Genomic DNA, 14,431 nt, shown 5'->3' with positions numbered 1-14,431 from the left:
GAAAGTCCTTGTCTCACTGGACCGTACCAATGCAGAAATCCACACAAATATGCCCTGAACCTGTTCTCCACGTTAACCTCCCAGTCTCACTGGAACGTCCCAACGCAGAACACCACACAAATATGCCCTGAATCTGTACCCTCCATAAACTCACTGTCTCACTGGAACGTACCATTGCAGAACACCACACAAATATGCCCTGAACCTGTACCCCTCCATAACCTCCCTGTCTCACTGGAACGTACCAATGCAGAACTCCACACAAATATGCCCTGAACCTGTACCCCGCCATAACTTCCCTGTCTCACTGGAACGTACCAATGCAGAACACCAGACAAATATGCCCTGAACCTGTACCCCTCCATAACCTCCCTGTCTCACTGGAACGTACCAATGCAGAACTCCGCACAAATATTCCCTGAACCTTTACCCCTCCATAACTTCCCTGTCTCACTGGAATGTACCAATGCAGAACTCCACACAAATATGCCCCGAACCTGTACACGTCCATAACCTCCCTGTCTCACTGGAACGTCCCACTGCAGAACTCCACACAAATCAGCCATGAACCTTAATCCTCCATAACCTCCCTGTCTCACTGGAAAGTACCAATGCAGAACTCCACACAAATATGCCCTGAACCTGTACCCGTCCATAACCTCCATGTCTCACCTGAACGTACCACTGCAGAACTCCACAGAAATATGCGGTGAACCTGTACCCTCCATAACCTCCCTGTCTCACTGGAACGTACCAATGCAGAACTACACACAAATTTGCCCTGAACCTGTACACCTCCATAACGTCCCTGTCTGACTGGAACGAACCAATGCAGAACTCCACACAAATATGCCCTGAACCTGAACCCCTCCATAACCTCCCTGTCTCACTGGAATGTACCAATGAAGAACTCCAAACAAATATGCCCTGAATCTGTACCCCTCCATAACCTCCCAGTTACCCTGGAACGTACCAACGCAGAACTCCACACAAATATACCCTGAACCTGTACCCCTCCATAACCTCCCTGTCTCACTGGAAAGTACCATTGCAGAACTCCAGACAAATATGCCCTGAACCTGTACCCTCCATAACCTCCCTGTTTCACTGGAACGTACCAATGCAGAATTCCACACAAATATGCCCTGAAGCTGTACCCACCCAGAACCTCCTTGTCTCACTGGAATGGACCAATGCAGAACTCCACACAAATTTGCCCTGAACCTGTACCTCTCCATAACCTCCTTGTCTCACTGGAATGAACCACTGCAGAACTCCACACAAATATGCCCTGAACCTGTACCCTCCATAACCTCCCTGTCTTACTGGAACGTACCAATGCAGAACTCCACACAAATATGCCCTGAACCTGTACCCTCCATAACCTCCCTGTTTCACTGGAACGTACAAATGCAGAATTCCACACAAATATGCCCTGAAGCTGTACCCACCCAGAACCTCCTTGTCTCACTGGAATGGAACAATGCAGAACTCCACACAAATTTGCCCTGAACCTGTACCTCTCCATAACCTCCTTGTCTCACTGGAATGTACCACTGCAGAACTCCACACAAATATGCCCTGAACCTGTACCCTCCATAACCTCCCTGTCTTACTGGAACGTACAAATGCAGAACTCCACACAAATATGCCCTGAACTTGTACCCTCCATAACCTCCCTGTCTCACTGGAACGTACCAATGCAGAATTCCACACAAATATGCCCTGAACCTGTACCACTCCATAACCTCCCTGTCTCACTGGAACGTCCCAACGCAGAACTCCACACCAATATGCCCTGAACCTGTACCCTCCATAACCTCACTGTCTCACTGGAACGTACCATTGCAGAACACCACACAAATATGCCCTGAACCTGTACCCCTCCATAACCTCCCTGTCTCACTGGAACGTACCAATGCAGAACTCCACACAAATATGCCATGAACCTGTACCCCGCCATAACTTCCCTGTCTCACTGGAACGTACCAATGCAGAATTCCACACAAATATGCACTGAACCTGTACACGTCCATAACCTCCCTGTCTCACTGGAACGTACAACTGCCGAACTCCACAGAAATATGCCCTGAACCTGTACCCTCAATAACGTCCCTGTCTCACTGGATCGTACCAATGCAGAACAACACAAAAATTTGCCCTGAACCTGTACCCCTCCATTACCTCACTGTCTCACTGGAACATACCAATGCAGAACTCCACACAAATATGCCCTGAACCTGTACCCCTCCATAACCTCCCGGTCTCACTGGAACGTACCAATGCGGAAGTCCACTCAAACGTGCCCGGAACCTGTACCCGTCTATAACCTCATGTCTCACTGGAACGTCCCTCTGCAGAACTCCACACAAATATGCCCTGAACCTGTACACTCAATAACCTCACTGTCACACTGGAACGTACCATTGCAGAACACCACACAAATATGCCCTGAACCTTTACCCCTCCATAACTTCCCTGTCTCACTGGAATGTACCAATGCAGAACTCCACACAAATATGCCCCGAACCTGTACACGTCCATAACCTCCCTGTCTCACTGGAACGTCCCACTGCAGAACTCCACACAAATCTGCCATGAACCTTTATCCTCCATAACCTCGCTGTCTCACTGGAAAGTACCAATGCAGAACTCCACACAAATATGCCCTGAACCTGCACCCCTCCATAACCTCCCTGTCTCACTGGAACGTACCAATGCAGAAATCCACACAAATATGCCCTGAACCTGTAACCTCCATAACCTCCCTGTCTCACTGGAACGTACCAATGCAGAACTACACTCAAATTTGCCCTGAGCCTGTACCCTCCATAACCTCCCTGTCTCACTGGAACGTACCAATGCAGAAATCCACACAAATATGCCCTGAATGTGTACCCTCCATAACCTCCCAGTCACACTGGAACGTACCAATGCAGAACTCCAAACAAATATGCCCTTAACCTGTACCCCTCCAAAACCTCCCTGTCTCACTGGAACTTACCAATGCAGGATTCCACACAAATATGCCCTGAACCTGTACCCTCCATAACCTCCCTGTCTCACTAGAACGTACCAATGCAGAATTCCACACAAATATGCCTTGAACCTGTACTCGCCCATAACCTCACTGTCTCACTGGAACGTACCAATGCAGAAATCCACACAAATATGCCCTGAACCTGTAACCTCCATAACCTCCCTGTCTCACTGGAACGTACCAATGCAGAACTACACTCAAATTTGCCCTGAACCTGTACCCTCCATAACCTCCCTGTCTCACTGGAACGTACCAATGCAGAAATCCACACAAATATGCCCTGAATGTGTATCCTCCATAACCTCCCAGTCACACTGGAACGTACCAATGCAGAACTCCAAACAAATATGCCCTTAACCTGTACCCCTCCAAAACCTCCCTGTCTTACTGGAACTTACCAATGCAGGATTCCACACACATATGCCCTGAACCTGTACCCTCCATAACCTCCCTGTCTCACTGGAACGTACCAATGCAGAATTCCACACAAATATGCCTTGAACCTGTACTCGCCCATAACCTCCTTGTCTCACTGGAACATACCAATGCAGAACTCCACACAAATATGCCCTGAAACTGTACCCTCCATAAACTCGCTGTCTCACTGGAACGCACCAATGCCGAACTCCACTCAAATATGCCCTGATCCTGTACCGTGCATAACCTCCCTGTCTCACTGGAACGAACCATTGCAGAACACCACACAAATATGCCCTGAACCTGTACCCCTCCAAAACCTCCCTGTCTCACTGGAACTTACCAATGCAGAATTCCACACAAATAGGCCCTGAACCTGTACACGTCCATAAACTCCCTGTCTCACTGGAACGTCCCACTGAAGAATTCCACACAAATATGCCATGAACCGGTACCCTCCATAACCTCCCTGTCCCACTGGAAAGTACCAATGCAGAACTCCACACAAATATGCCCGGAACCTGTACCCATCCATAACCTCCCTGTTTCACTGGAACGTACCAATGCAGAACTCCACACAAATATGCCCTGAACCTGTACCCACCCAGAAAGTCCTTGTCTCACTGGACCGTACCAATGCAGAAATCCACACAAATATGCCCTGAACCTGTTCTCCACGTTAACCTCCCAGTCTCACTGGAACGTCCCAACGCAGAACACCACACAAATATGCCCTGAATCTGTACCCTCCATAAACTCACTGTCTCACTGGAACGTACCATTGCAGAACACCACACAAATATGCCCTGAACCTGTACCCCTCCATAACCTCCCTGTCTCACTGGAACGTACCAATGCAGAACACCAGACAAATATGCCCTGAACCTGTACCCCTCCATAACCTCCCTGTCTCACTGGAACGTACCAATGCAGAACTCCGCACAAATATGCCCTGAACCTTTACCCCTCCATAACTTCCCTGTCTCACTGGAATGTACCAATGCAGAACTCCACACAAATATGCCCCGAACCTGTACACGTCCATAACCTCCCTGTCTCACTGGAACGTCCCACTGCAGAACTCCACACAAATCAGCCATGAACCTTAATCCTCCATAACCTCCCTGTCTCACTGGAAAGTACCAATGCAGAACTCCACACAAATATGCCCTGAACCTGTACCCGTCCATAACCTCCATGTCTCACCTGAACGTACCACTGCAGAACTCCACAGAAATATGCGGTGAACCTGTACCCTCCATAACCTCCCTTTCTCACTGGAACGTACCAATGCAGAACTACACACAAATTTGCCCTGAACCTGTACACCTCCATAACGTCCCTGTCTGACTGGAACGTACCAATGCAGAACTCCACACAAATATGCCCTGAACCTGTACCCCTCCATAACCTCCCTGTCTCACTGGAATGTACCAATGAAGAACTCCAAACAAATATGCCCAGAATCTGTACCCCTCCATAACCTCCCAGTTACCCTGGAACGTACCAACGCAGAACTCCACACAAATATACCCTGAACCTGTACCCCTCCATAACCTCCCTGTTTCACTGGAACGTACCAATGCAGAATTCCACACAAATATGCCCTGAAGCTGTACCCACCCAGAACCTCCTTGTCTCACTGGAATGGACCAATGCAGAACTCCACACAAATTTGCCCTGAACCTGTACCCCTCCATAACCTCCTTGTCTCACTGGAATGTACCACTGCAGAACTCCACACAAATATGCCCTGAACCTGTACCCTCCATAACCTCCCTGTCTTACTGGAACGTACCAATGCAGAACTCCACACAAATATGCCCTGAACCTGTACCCTCCATAACCTCCCTGTTTCACTGGAACGTACCAATGCAGAATTCCACACAAATATGCCCTGAAGCTGTACCCACCCAGAACCTCCTTGTCTCACTGGAATGGACCAATGCAGAACTCCACACAAATTTGCCCTGAACCTGTACCTCTCCATAACCTCCTTGTCTCACTGGAATGTACCACTGCAGAACTCCACACAAATATGCCCTGAACCTGTACCCTCCATAACCTCCCTGTCTTACTGGAACGTACCAATGCAGAACTCCACACAAATATGCCCTGAACTTGTACCCTCCATAACCTCCCTGTCTCACTGGAACGTACCAATGCAGAATTCCACACAAATATGCCCTGAACCTGTACCACTCCATAACCTCCCTGTCTCACTGGAACGTACAAATGCAGAACTCCACACAAATATGCCCTGAACTTGTACCCTCCATAACCTCCCTGTCTCACTGGAACGTACCAATGCAGAATTCCACACAAATATGCCCTGAACCTGTACCACTCCATAACCTCCCTGTCTCACTGGAACGTCCCAACGCAGAACTCCACACCAATATGCCCTGAACCTGTACCCTCCATAACCTCACTGTCTCACTGGAACGTACCATTGCAGAACACCACACAAATATGCCCTGAACCTGTACCCCTCCATAACCTCCCTGTCTCACTGGAACGTACCAATGCAGAACTCCACACAAATATGCCATGAACCTGTACCCCGCCATAACTTCCCTGTCTCACTGGAACGTACCAATGCAGAATTCCACACAAATATGCACTGAACCTGTACACGTCCATAACCTCCCTGTCTCACTGGAACGTACAACTGCCGAACTCCACAGAAATATGCCCTGAACCTGTACCCTCAATAACGTCCCTGTCTCACTGGATCGTACCAATGCAGAACAACACAAAAATTTGCCCTGAACCTGTACCCCTCCATTACCTCACTGTCTCACTGGAACATACCAATGCAGAACTCCACACAAATATGCCCTGAACCTGTACCCCTCCATAACCTCCCGGTCTCACTGGAACGTACCAATGCGGAAGTCCACTCAAACGTGCCCGGAACCTGTACCCGTCTATAACCTCATGTCTCACTGGAACGTCCCTCTGCAGAACTCCACACAAATATGCCCTGAACCTGTACACTCAATAACCTCACTGTCACACTGGAACGTACCATTGCAGAACACCACACAAATATGCCCTGAACCTTTACCCCTCCATAACTTCCCTGTCTCACTGGAATGTACCAATGCAGAACTCCACACAAATATGCCCCGAACCTGTACACGTCCATAACCTCCCTGTCTCACTGGAACGTCCCACTGCAGAACTCCACACAAATCTGCCATGAACCTTTATCCTCCATAACCTCGCTGTCTCACTGGAAAGTACCAATGCAGAACTCCACACAAATATGCCCTGAACCTGTACCCCTCCATAACCTCCCTGTCTCACTGGAACGTACCAATGCAGAAATCCACACAAATATGCCCTGAACCTGTAACCTCCATAACCTCCCTGTCTCACTGGAACGTACCAATGCAGAACTACACTCAAATTTGCCCTGAGCCTGTACCCTCCATAACCTCCCTGTCTCACTGGAACGTACCAATGCAGAAATCCACACAAATATGCCCTGAATGTGTACCCTCCATAACCTCCCAGTCACACTGGAACGTACCAATGCAGAACTCCAAACAAATATGCCCTTAACCTGTACCCCTCCAAAACCTCCCTGTCTCACTGGAACTTACCAATGCAGGATTCCACACAAATATGCCCTGAACCTGTACCCTCCATAACCTCCCTGTCTCACTAGAACGTACCAATGCAGAATTCCACACAAATATGCCTTGAACCTGTACTCGCCCATAACCTCACTGTCTCACTGGAACGTACCAATGCAGAAATCCACACAAATATGCCCTGAACCTGTAACCTCCATAACCTCCCTGTCTCACTGGAACGTACCAATGCAGAACTACACTCAAATTTGCCCTGAACCTGTACCCTCCATAACCTCCCTGTCTCACTGGAACGTACCAATGCAGAAATCCACACAAATATGCCCTGAATGTGTATCCTCCATAACCTCCCAGTCACACTGGAACGTACCAATGCAGAACTCCAAACAAATATGCCCTTAACCTGTACCCCTCCAAAACCTCCCTGTCTTACTGGAACTTACCAATGCAGGATTCCACACAAATATGCCCTGAACCTGTACCCTCCATAACCTCCCTGTCTCACTGGAACGTACCAATGCAGAATTCCACACAAATATGCCTTGAACCTGTACTCGCCCATAACCTCCTTGTCACACTGGAACATACCAATGCAGAACTCCACACAAATATGCCCTGAAACTGTACCCTCCATAAACTCGCTGTCTCACTGGAACGCACCAATGCCGAACTCCACTCAAATATGCCCTGATCCTGTACCGTGCATAACCTCCCTGTCTCACTGGAACGAACCATTGCAGAACACCACACAAATATGCCCTGAACCTGTACCCCTCCAAAACCTCCCTGTCTCACTGGAACTTACCAATGCAGAATTCCACACAAATAGGCCCTGAACCTGTACACGTCCATAAACTCCCTGTCTCACTGGAACGTCCCACTGAAGAATTCCACACAAATATGCCATGAACCGGTACCCTCCATAACCTCCCTGTCCCACTGGAAAGTACCAATGCAGAACTCCACACAAATATGCCCGGAACCTGTACCCATCCATAACCTCCCTGTTTCACTGGAACGTACCAATGCAGAACTCCACACAAATATGCCCTGAACCTGTACCCACCCAGAAAGTCCTTGTCTCACTGGACCGTACCAATGCAGAAATCCACACAAATATGCCCTGAACCTGTTCTCCACGTTAACCTCCCAGTCTCACTGGAACGTCCCAACGCAGAACACCACACAAATATGCCCTGAATCTGTACCCTCCATAAACTCACTGTCTCACTGGAACGTACCATTGCAGAACACCACACAAATATGCCCTGAACCTGTACCCCTCCATAACCTCCCTGTCTCACTGGAACGTACCAATGCAGAACACCAGACAAATATGCCCTGAACCTGTACCCCTCCATAACCTCCCTGTCTCACTGGAACGTACCAATGCAGAACTCCGCACAAATATGCCCTGAACCTTTACCCCTCCATAACTTCCCTGTCTCACTGGAATGTACCAATGCAGAACTCCACACAAATATGCCCCGAACCTGTACACGTCCATAACCTCCCTGTCTCACTGGAACGTCCCACTGCAGAACTCCACACAAATCAGCCATGAACCTTAATCCTCCATAACCTCCCTGTCTCACTGGAAAGTACCAATGCAGAACTCCACACAAATATGCCCTGAACCTGTACCCGTCCATAACCTCCATGTCTCACCTGAACGTACCACTGCAGAACTCCACAGAAATATGCGGTGAACCTGTACCCTCCATAACCTCCCTTTCTCACTGGAACGTACCAATGCAGAACTACACACAAATTTGCCCTGAACCTGTACACCTCCATAACGTCCCTGTCTGACTGGAACGTACCAATGCAGAACTCCACACAAATATGCCCTGAACCTGTACCCCTCCATAACCTCCCTGTCTCACTGGAATGTACCAATGAAGAACTCCAAACAAATATGCCCAGAATCTGTACCCCTCCATAACCTCCCAGTTACCCTGGAACGTACCAATGCAGAATTCCACACAAATATGCCCTGAAGCTGTACCCACCCAGAACCTCCTTGTCTCACTGGAATGGACCAATGCAGAACTCCACACAAATTTGCCCTGAACCTGTACCCCTCCATAACCTCCTTGTCTCACTGGAATGTACCACTGCAGAACTCCACACAAATATGCCCTGAACCTGTACCCTCCATAACCTCCCTGTCTTACTGGAACGTACCAATGCAGAACTCCACACAAATATGCCCTGAACCTGTACCCTCCATAACCTCCCTGTTTCACTGGAACGTACCAATGCAGAATTCCACACAAATATGCCCTGAAGCTGTACCCACCCAGAACCTCCTTGTCTCACTGGAATGGACCAATGCAGAACTCCACACAAATTTGCCCTGAACCTGTACCTCTCCATAACCTCCTTGTCTCACTGGAATGTACCACTGCAGAACTCCACACAAATATGCCCTGAACCTGTACCCTCCATTACCTCCCTGTCTTACTGGAACGTACCAATGCAGAACTCCACACAAATATGCCCTGAACTTGTACCCTCCATAACCTCCCTGTCTCACTGGAACGTACCAATGCAGAATTCCACACAAATATGCCCTGAACCTGTACCACTCCATAACCTCCCTGTCTCACTGGAACGTACAAATGCAGAACTCCACACAAATATGCCCTGAACTTGTACCCTCCATAACCTCCCTGTCTCACTGGAACGTACCAATGCAGAATTCCACACAAATATGCCCTGAACCTGTACCACTCCATAACCTCCCTGTCTCACTGGAACGTCCCAACGCAGAACTCCACACCAATATGCCCTGAACCTGTACCCTCCATAACCTCACTGTCTCACTGGAACGTACCATTGCAGAACACCACACAAATATGCCCTGAACCTGTACCCCTCCATAACCTCCCTGTCTCACTGGAACGTACCAATGCAGAACTCCACACAAATATGCCATGAACCTGTACCCCGCCATAACTTCCCTGTCTCACTGGAACGTACAACTGCCGAACTCCACAGAAATATGCCCTGAACCTGTACCCTCAATAACGTCCCTGTCTCACTGGATCGTACCAATGCAGAACAACACAAAAATTTGCCCTGAACCTGTACCCCTCCATTACCTCACTGTCTCACTGGAACATACCAATGCAGAACTCCACACAAATATGCCCTGAACCTGTACCCCTCCATAACCTCCCGGTCTCACTGGAACGTACCAATGCGGAAGTCCACTCAAACGTGCCCGGAACCTGTACCCGTCTATAACCTCATGTCTCACTGGAACGTCCCTCTGCAGAACTCCACACAAATATGCCCTGAACCTGTACACTCAATAATCTCACTGTCACACTGGAACGTACCATTGCAGAACACCACACAAATATGCCCTGAACCTTTACCCCTCCATAACTTCCCTGTCTCACTGGAATGTACCAATGCAGAACTCCACACAAATATGCCCTGAACCTGTACCCTCCATAACCTCCCTGTCTCACTAGAACGTACCAATGCAGAATTCCACACAAATATGCCTTGAACCTGTACTCGCCCATAACCTCACTGTCTCACTGGAACGTACCAATGCAGAAATCCACACAAATATGCCCTGAACCTGTAACCTCCATAACCTCCCTGTCTCACTGGAACGTACCAATGCAGAACTACACTCAAATTTGCCCTGAACCTGTACCCTCCATAACCTCCCTGTCTCACTGGAACGTACCAATGCAGAAATCCACACAAATATGCCCTGAATGTGTATCCTCCATAACCTCCCAGTCACACTGGAACGTACCAATGCAGAACTCCAAACAAATATGCCCTTAACCTGTACCCCTCCAAAACCTCCCTGTCTTACTGGAACTTACCAATGCAGGATTCCACACAAATATGCCCTGAACCTGTACCCTCCATAACCTCCCTGTCTCACTGGAACGTACCAATGCAGAATTCCACACAAATATGCCTTGAACCTGTACTCGCCCATAACCTCCTTGTCACACTGGAACATTCCAATGCAGAACTCCACACAAATATGCCCTGAAACTGTACCCTCCATAAACTCGCTGTCTCACTGGAACGCACCAATGCCGAACTCCACTCAAATATGCCCTGATCCTGTACCGTGCATAACCTCCCTGTCTCACTGGAACGAACCATTGCAGAACACCACACAAATATGCCCTGAACCTGTACCCCTCCAAAACCTCCCTGTCTCACTGGAACTTACCAATGCAGAATTCCACACAAATAGGCCCTGAACCTGTACACGTCCATAAACTCCCTGTCTCACTGGAACGTCCCACTGAAGAATTCCACACAAATATGCCATGAACCGGTACCCTCCATAACCTCCCTGTCCCACTGGAAAGTACCAATGCAGAACTCCACACAAATATGCCCGGAACCTGTACCCATCCATAACCTCCCTGTTTCACTGGAACGTACCAATGCAGAACTCCACACAAATATGCCCTGAACCTGTACCCACCCAGAAAGTCCTTGTCTCACTGGACCGTACCAATGCAGAAATCCACACAAATATGCCCTGAACCTGTTCTCCACGTTAACCTCCCAGTCTCACTGGAACGTCCCAACGCAGAACACCACACAAATATGCCCTGAATCTGTACCCTCCATAAACTCACTGTCTCACTGGAACGTACCATTGCAGAACACCACACAAATATGCCCTGAACCTGTACCCCTCCATAACCTCCCTGTCTCACTGGAACGTACCAATGCAGAACACCAGACAAATATGCCCTGAACCTGTACCCCTCCATAACCTCCCTGTCTCACTGGAACGTACCAATGCAGAACTCCGCACAAATATGCCCTGAACCTTTACCCCTCCATAACTTCCCTGTCTCACTGGAATGTACCAATGCAGAACTCCACACAAATATGCCCCGAACCTGTACACGTCCATAACCTCCCTGTCTCACTGGAACGTCCCACTGCAGAACTCCACACAAATCAGCCATGAACCTTAATCCTCCATAACCTCCCTGTCTCACTGGAAAGTACCAATGCAGAACTCCACACAAATATGCCCTGAACCTGTACCCGTCCATAACCTCCATGTCTCACCTGAACGTACCACTGCAGAACTCCACAGAAATATGCGGTGAACCTGTACCCTCCATAACCTCCCTTTCTCACTGGAACGTACCAATGCAGAACTACACACAAATTTGCCCTGAACCTGTACACCTCCATAACGTCCCTGTCTGACTGGAACGTACCAATGCAGAACTCCACACAAATATGCCCTGAACCTGTACCCCTCCATAACCTCCCTGTCTCACTGGAATGTACCAATGAAGAACTCCAAACAAATATGCCCAGAATCTGTACCCCTCCATAACCTCCCAGTTACCCTGGAACGTACCAACGCAGAACTCCACACAAATATACCCTGAACCTGTACCCCTCCATAACCTCCCTGTTTCACTGGAACGTACCAATGCAGAATTCCACACAAATATGCCCTGAAGCTGTACCCACCCAGAACCTCCTTGTCTCACTGGAATGGACCAATGCAGAACTCCACACAAATTTGCCCTGAACCTGTACCCCTCCATAACCTCCTTGTCTCACTGGAATGTACCACTGCAGAACTCCACACAAATATGCCCTGAACCTGTACCCTCCATAACCTCCCTGTCTTACTGGAACGTACCAATGCAGAACTCCACACAAATATGCCCTGAACCTGTACCCTCCATAACCTCCCTGTTTCACTGGAACGTACCAATGCAGAATTCCACACAAATATGCCCTGAAGCTGTACCCACCCAGAACCTCCTTGTCTCACTGGAATGGACCAATGCAGAACTCCACACAAATTTGCCCTGAACCTGTACCTCTCCATAACCTCCTTGTCTCACTGGAATGTACCACTGCAGAACTCCACACAAATATGCCCTGAACCTGTACCCTCCATTACCTCCCTGTCTTACTGGAACGTACCAATGCAGAACTCCACACAAATATGCCCTGAACTTGTACCCTCCATAACCTCCCTGTCTCACTGGAACGTACCAATGCAGAATTCCACACAAATATGCCCTGAACCTGTACCACTCCATAACCTCCCTGTCTCACTGGAACGTACAAATGCAGAACTCCACACAAATATGCCCTGAACTTGTACCCTCCATAACCTCCCTGTCTCACTGGAACGTACCAATGCAGAATTCCACACAAATATGCCCTGAACCTGTACCACTCCATAACCTCCCTGTCTCACTGGAACGTCCCAACGCAGAACTCCACACCAATATGCCCTGAACCTGTACCCTCCATAACCTCACTGTCTCACTGGAACGTACCATTGCAGAACACCACACAAATATGCCCTGAACCTGTACCCCTCCATAACCTCCCTGTCTCACTGGAACGTACCAATGCAGAACTCCACACAAATATGCCATGAACCTGTACCCCGCCATAACTTCCCTGTCTCACTGGAACGTACCAATGCAGAATTCCACACAAATATGCACTGAACCTGTACACGTCCATAACCTCCCTGTCTCACTGGAACGTACAACTGCCGAACTCCACAGAAATATGCCCTGAACCTGTACCCTCAATAACGTCCCTGTCTCACTGGATCGTACCAATGCAGAACAACACAAAAATTTGCCCTGAACCTGTACCCCTCCATTACCTCACTGTCTCACTGGAACATACCAATGCAGAACTCCACACAAATATGCCCTGAACCTGTACCCCTCCATAACCTCCCGGTCTCACTGGAACGTACCAATGCGGAAGTCCACTCAAACGTGCCCGGAACCTGTACCCGTCTATAACCTCATGTCTCACTGGAACGTCCCTCTGCAGAACTCCACACAAATATGCCCTGAACCTGTACACTCAATAACCTCACTGTCACACTGGAACGTACCATTGCAGAACACCACACAAATATGCCCTGAACCTTTACCCCTCCATAACTTCCCTGTCTCACTGGAATGTACCAATGCAGAACTCCACACAAATATGCCCCGAACCTGTACACGTCCATAACCTCCCTGTCTCACTGGAACGTCCCACTGCAGAACTCCACACAAATCTGCCATGAACCTTTATCCTCCATAACCTCGCTGTCTCACTGGAAAGTACCAATGCAGAACTCCACACAAATATGCCCTGAACCTGTACCCCTCCATAACCTCCCTGTCTCACTGGAACGTACCAATGCAGAAATCCACACAAATATGCCCTGAACCTGTAACCTCCATAACCTCCCTGTCTCACTGGAACGTACCAATGCAGAACTACACTCAAATTTGCCCTGAGCCTGTACCCTCCATAACCTCCCTGTCTCACTGGAACGTACCAATGCAGAAATCCACACAAATATGCCCTGAAT

This window comes from Hemitrygon akajei, unplaced genomic scaffold (assembly GCF_048418815.1).
Source record: "Hemitrygon akajei unplaced genomic scaffold, sHemAka1.3 Scf000085, whole genome shotgun sequence".
In the NCBI taxonomy this organism is placed as follows: Eukaryota; Metazoa; Chordata; class Chondrichthyes; order Myliobatiformes; family Dasyatidae; genus Hemitrygon; species Hemitrygon akajei.
This window is presented reverse-complemented; position numbering follows the sequence as displayed.